Source organism: Morus notabilis, unplaced genomic scaffold (genome assembly GCF_000414095.1).
Source record: "Morus notabilis unplaced genomic scaffold, ASM41409v2 Scaffold1206, whole genome shotgun sequence".
NCBI lineage: Eukaryota > Viridiplantae > Streptophyta > Magnoliopsida > Rosales > Moraceae > Morus > Morus notabilis.
Window position 1 is genome coordinate 219505 of NW_010364076.1, and position 6042 is coordinate 225546.

At 43.0% G+C, this 6042-nt stretch overlaps 1 non-coding gene and 1 pseudogene across 1 annotated transcript; one reads left to right on the forward strand and one right to left on the reverse strand.

Annotated features, from left to right (window-relative positions):
- Window positions 1-737: 737 nt before the first annotated feature.
- LOC112093012 lies at window positions 738-4797 on the reverse strand (annotated as a pseudogene).
- Window positions 4798-5479: 682 nt separating this feature from the next.
- LOC112093021 lies at window positions 5480-5586 on the forward strand. The gene has a single exon (XR_002902878.1). It is a non-coding gene; the product is annotated as a small nucleolar RNA R71 (small nucleolar RNA).
- Window positions 5587-6042: the final 456 nt, after the last annotated feature.

The following is a 6042-nucleotide window of genomic DNA, read 5'->3' on the forward strand; positions in this document are numbered from 1 at the left end:
GCAGCACAAGACGTGAGTGCAACCAAACTACGTAAACATTGATGATAAATGATGCACGTTTTCTTTTTTTTTCTTTCTCTTTTTTTTAAAAGAAAAACATAAGAAAAATGATAAATATCTATAACGCATGGCTCAATTCTAAAAATTATTCCTAACCAAAAATCATCCCTCGAGCAATGGTGCTCCGTTAATTAATCAACCAACTCAAAAGATCAATGAAAGTTCAAAAAGTTATTTTCTCAACTCTCACAACTCACCAAAAATGAAAAACATAAACTCGGGAGTTTTTCTCAACTAGATGTGTTAACAACCATCTTACCACAAGGTCTGGCATGTGCTCAAAAATAACTCTGGAAATCATTTCTTGGTAATTAAGATAGCAAAAAGTGACTCAAACCGAACATTTTAAAATCACACTCAGATAATCTTGCAAAAATTTTGACCCAAAATAACAACAAAACAAAAATTAATCTCACGCATGAATATGCTCACCACCCCCAACCCAAAATCAGACAGTGTCCTCAATGTCTAAAAATATATGCAATATGAAGAAGACAGCGAAAGAGAACACCTGGATGATGAACATTAGAACTAAGCCGAGCCTCCTGAACTGATTCTCCAAAACACACAAATAAATATAAAATCACACAAAAATAAATAAAAGCACACAAAACATACCAAACGAAACAAAGAAACAAAAATATGATACAAAAGTGTGGGCAACAAACTCCTCAAGGTTAGTAAACCGGAGCCTCGAGAATGATCTCTTCAGCCTGGCTCACACGCTCAATGTAGTGCTTCAGTCTCTGGCCATTGACTCTGAATACTCTCTCATCGCTCGGGTCCTCGACCTCGACAGCACCGTTGGGAAAAACTTATTTCACCAAAAATGGACCAGTCCACCGCGACCTCAACTTACCTGGGTGGAGATGCAGACGGGAGTCATAGAGATGCACCTTCTGATTTAGCTCAAAGTTCTTTCGCAGGATCTGTTTGTCACGTGCCGCTTTCATCTTAGCCTTGTAGATCCTAAAATTGTCATGAGCATCATTTCTCAACTCCTCAATTTCTGACAACTGGAGCTTGCGATTAATACCTGCAGAACTAAGATCGAAGTTCAGGGCTTTGATATCCCAGTAAGCCTTATGCTCGAGCTCTATAGGTAAATGACAGGCTTTCTCAAAGACATGCCTGTAGGGAGACATCCCAAGAAGGGACTTGTAAGCAGTACGGTATGCCCAGAGAGCGTCAAGAAGACGTGAAGACCAATCCTTACGGTCAGGATTTACCGTCTTTCCAAGAATCTGTTTAATCTCCCTATTCGCCAACTTAACTTGACCATTGGTTTGTGGATGAAAGGCAGTTGCAACCTTATGAATGACACCATACTTTCTCATGAGAGCTTCAAAAGATCGGTTGCAGAAGTGAGTGCCTTGATCACTGATGATAGCACGCGGAGTACCAAACCTAGATAACACATTCTCTTTCAAGAACTTCACAACTGTCGCATTATTATTGGTTCGACACAGCACGGCTTCTACCCATTTAGAAACGTAATCCACAGCAAGGAGAATGTAGAGGTAACCAGAAGAAGGTGGAAAAGGTCTCATAAAATCTATCCCCCAACAATCGAATATTTCTATCACAAAGATTGGGTTTAAGGGCATCAAATGGCATCGGGACAGGGCACTTAACTTTTGACACCTCACACAAGAACGACAAAACTCATTAGTGTCCTTGAACAAAGTGGACCAATAAAGACCACACTGTAAGATTTTTATGGCAGTCTTCTTCACAGAGAAGTGACCACCACAGGCATCGTTATGGCAGAAGTTCAAAACACTAAGAATCTCGTCATCAGGAATGCAACACCTCATGATTTGGTCGGGGCAGTACTTAAATAGGTACGGATCATCCCAAAAGAAATTACGCACCTCGACCAGAAACTTGCGCTTATCTTGTGCATTCCAATCAGAAGGAAGTTCGCTGGTCACCAAGTAATTGACGATGTGAGCATACCAAGGTAGCTTAGTGACTGTGAAAAGTTATTCATTAGGGAAGTTATCTCGAATTGCAGGGGCATCAGTAGAGTCTTGAAAGTCCAATCTAGACAAGTGATCTACCACAACATTCTCAACACCTTTCTTGTCTTTAATGGTCAAGTCAAATTCCTGCAACAGAAAGATCCACCGAATTAATCGTGCCTTAGCATCCTTTTTGGAAATGAGATACTTGAGGGCAGAATGATCTGTGAAGACGGTGATGGGTGAACCGATCAAGTATGCACGAAACTTGTCAAGTGCAAACACTACAGTGAGCAACTCTTTCTCAGTAGTTGAATAATTCATTTGAGCGCTGTTAAAAGTTCGGCTAGCATAGTACACAACAAAGGGCTTCCCCTCCCTTCTCTAACCTAGGACAGCCCCAACAGCATGGTTGCTTGTGTCACACATGATCTCGAATGGTAAGCTCTAATCAGTGACTGAATGATGGGGGCAGAAGTTAGTTTCACCACGAGCGTTCAGAAAGCATCCTCACACTTAGGCGTCCACTCAAAAATGGCATCTTTGGCTAGGAGGTTACATAATGGATGAGAAATCGTTAAAAAATTATGTATGAACCTCCTATAGAAACCAGCATGCCCTAAAAATGACCAAACTTCTTTGACAGTCTTTGGGGTGGGCAAATTGGAGATGAGCTCAATCTTAGACTGATCAACCTCAATCCCTCTCTCAGAAACAACATGCCCTAAGACTATGCTAGACGGTACCATAAAATGGCACTTCTCCCAGTTAAGCACAAGGCATTTCTCTTCACATCTTGTCAAAACAGCTTATAAGTTGAGAAGGCACGAGTCGAAGGAGTCGCTGAAGACAGTCAAATCATCCATGAACACTTCCATACACTTCTCGACCATGTCACTAAAAATACTCATCATGGACCTCTAGAGGGTGGCTGGTGCATTACACAGCTTAAATGGCATACGCCGAAAAGCATAAGTACGGACAGGTAAAAATAGTCTTATCCTGATCCTCTAATGCGATCACGATCTGATAATAGCCTGAGTAGCCATCAAGAAAGCAATAGTAAGGATGACCAGCCACATGTTCTAGGATTTGGTCAATGAATGGAAGCAGAAAGTGATCCTTGCGGGTGGCGGCGTTCAACTTTCGATAGTCAATGCACATGCGCCAACCCGTCACAGTCCTTGTGGGAACAAGAGCCCCTTTCTCATTCTCCACCACCATCACCCCTGACTTCTTAGGCACTACCTGAGTTGGACTAACCCACTTGCTATCAGTGACTGGATAGATGATTCCTGCATCCAGAAGCTTCAAGACTTCATTCTTCATGACTTCTTTCATCGTCGGGTTTAGTGTCCTTTGCGGATCCCTTCGTGGATTAACCCCGAATTCCAAGCTGATGTGATGGGAGCAAATTAAAAGGGCTAATACCCTTAATGTCAGCAATCGTCCAACCTAATGTCGATGTGTGTTCACGCAACATGTCAACTAACCACTGCTCTTGGATTGCATCCAGTTTAGACGAAATGATAACAGGAAAGGTATCACCAGCTCCCAGGAAGACATGTTTCAGATCCTCAGGCAGTTGAGCCAGCTTGAATGTTGGGGTCTCTTCGGTGGATGATTTTGGCTTTTCTTTTTCTCGAGGTAGCTCTTCAGAGCGTGGTTGCCAAAACTTAGTTCCTCTGCCTTGTGAGTCTTTGAAAATGGCAACGTTGTTGGCCATCTCACAAGGACCAGAACTCTTAGATTCAGAAATGCAGAGGAAATCGTCAAGATCATCAGAATTGCTATATAGTTGAACTTCATCCGAGATGAGTGTGTCAATTAGAAACGTTTGGTGGCACTCGTCATCATCACGTGGTTGCTTTGCAATGTGAAACACATTCACCTCCAAAGTCATGTTCCCAAAAGATATCTCCATCAGACCATTCCTTCTGTTGATGAGAGCATTTGTTGTAGCAAGGAAAGGTCTTCTGAGGATAATGGGAATCTTGGACTCCATACTCACCACGGATTGAGTATCCAAGACTAGAAAGTCAACGGGGTAATAGAACTTATCAACTTGAACCAAAATATCCTCAACTATCCCCCGAGGCTTCTTGATTGATCGATCGGCCAGCTGCAGAATCACATATGTGGGCTTAATTTCTCCAAGACCAAGTTGCGAGTAGACAGATTATGGCATGAGGTTAACACTCGCTCCTAGATCAAGCAAAGCTTGGCTGAACTCATGTGTCCCAATCTAACAGGAAATTGTGGGACAACTGGGATCCTTATATTTGGGTGGTGTTTTCTGGTCGATCACCGCACTTACCTGTTCTGTCAAGAATGTTGTCTTCTTAACATGATGCTTCCTTTTGATAGTGCATAGATCCTTGATAACCTTACCATAAGCAGGCACTTGCTTGATAACATGAAGCAAAGGAAGATTAATCTTCACTTGAGTCAAGTGCTCTAGGATCTCACTTTGGTGTTCCGGCACTTTTCCAGTTGGACGCAGAGCTTGGGGAAAAGGCACCTTTACCGGAACATTCATTGGCTCATCTTTTTCAGGGACAACTTCCTTACTACTCGATGTGGTGGCACTTGTTGACGGTTCTTCCATAATCTTACCACTACGAGTAGTGATGGCATTCACCTCCTTTATATTTTGATTATCAGGACATGAGGTTTGCGCCATATGTGAAGGGAACTTGCCGCGTTCTTGAACAACCAAAGCTCTAGTGAGCTTCGTGATTTGACTCTTCATCTCTTTACTTTCTTCCACCATTTGCGTGAACAGTGACTCAAACTTTTAGTTCGTCTTACTCTGCGCCTCCATGAAAGATTGCAAGGTGTTCTCAAGAGAACTCCTTGGCTGTTGCGCATTGTATTGAGGTGCAGAATATGCCTTTAGTGGTTGCAGTTGTTCGTCAGTTCTCCATTGTCCTCTTGATGGTTGCGCTTGGTTGGAATCTCTCCAACTGAAATTTGGATCGTTCCTCCAACCAGGATTGTATGTGCTAGAGAAGGGTTTGTTGTATGATCCTAAGGCATTGCATTGCTCCTCGTAAACCCCTCTCATTTCATTGTAAGAAGGGCAATCCTTAGCTAGATGTTCCACCTCTCCACAAACAAAGCAAGGCTCATGTATCTCAGCCTTAGCAACCATGTGAATTCCTTTACCTTCTTTGGTTTTGAAGGTCCCAATTTGTCATGTCAAAGACTCAATTTGGGCCTTGAGATTGTCCTCTTCACTTAGTTGATAGATTCTAGCTAGTCGGGACCGATTGGTGCTGTCAGTAGCACTTGGACCAGTCCATGTGTGGGCTTTTTCGGCTAACTCGTTGAGATACTCAAAAGCCTCCTCGGGGTCCTTTTGGAGAAACTCACCATTGCACATCATCTCCATAAATTGGCGCTCTCGGATCGTGAGTCCTTCGTAGAAATAACTGATGAGGCGCCAACTCTCGTAACCATGGTGAGGATATTGATTTAACAGATCCTTGAACCGTTCCCAAACTTGATATAGAGTTTTATTGTCCTTCTGGGTAAAGGTCGAGATCTGTCGCTTCAGACCATTAGTCTTATGGTGAGGGAAATACTTGTTGAAAAACACTATCGTCATTTCTTCCCAACTTCCAATAGACTTAGGTCGCAGAGAATACAACCAGCTTTTAGCCTTGTCCTTCAAAGAGAAAGGAAAGAATTTCAATCGCACAGAGTCTGCGGCTTCAGCTCGGTTGTGAAAAGTGGCCACCACTTCTTCAAATTCCCTAATATGCACGTATGGATTCTCGCTCTCTAACCTGTGAAAGGTCGGCAAGAGTTGGATCATACCCGGCTTGAAATCTAAATTCGGCATATTAGGAGGAAACATTATGCATGACGGTGTGGCCGTACGTGTAAGGTGGAGATAATCGTTCAACGTCTTCTGCTGGACCTCCTCGTTTTGAGCCATCGCGAATGGATTTACAACTGCTAATGAGGCTGGGGTCGAGGGAGGACTAGACGTGTGGGAAGAAACTTCACTAGG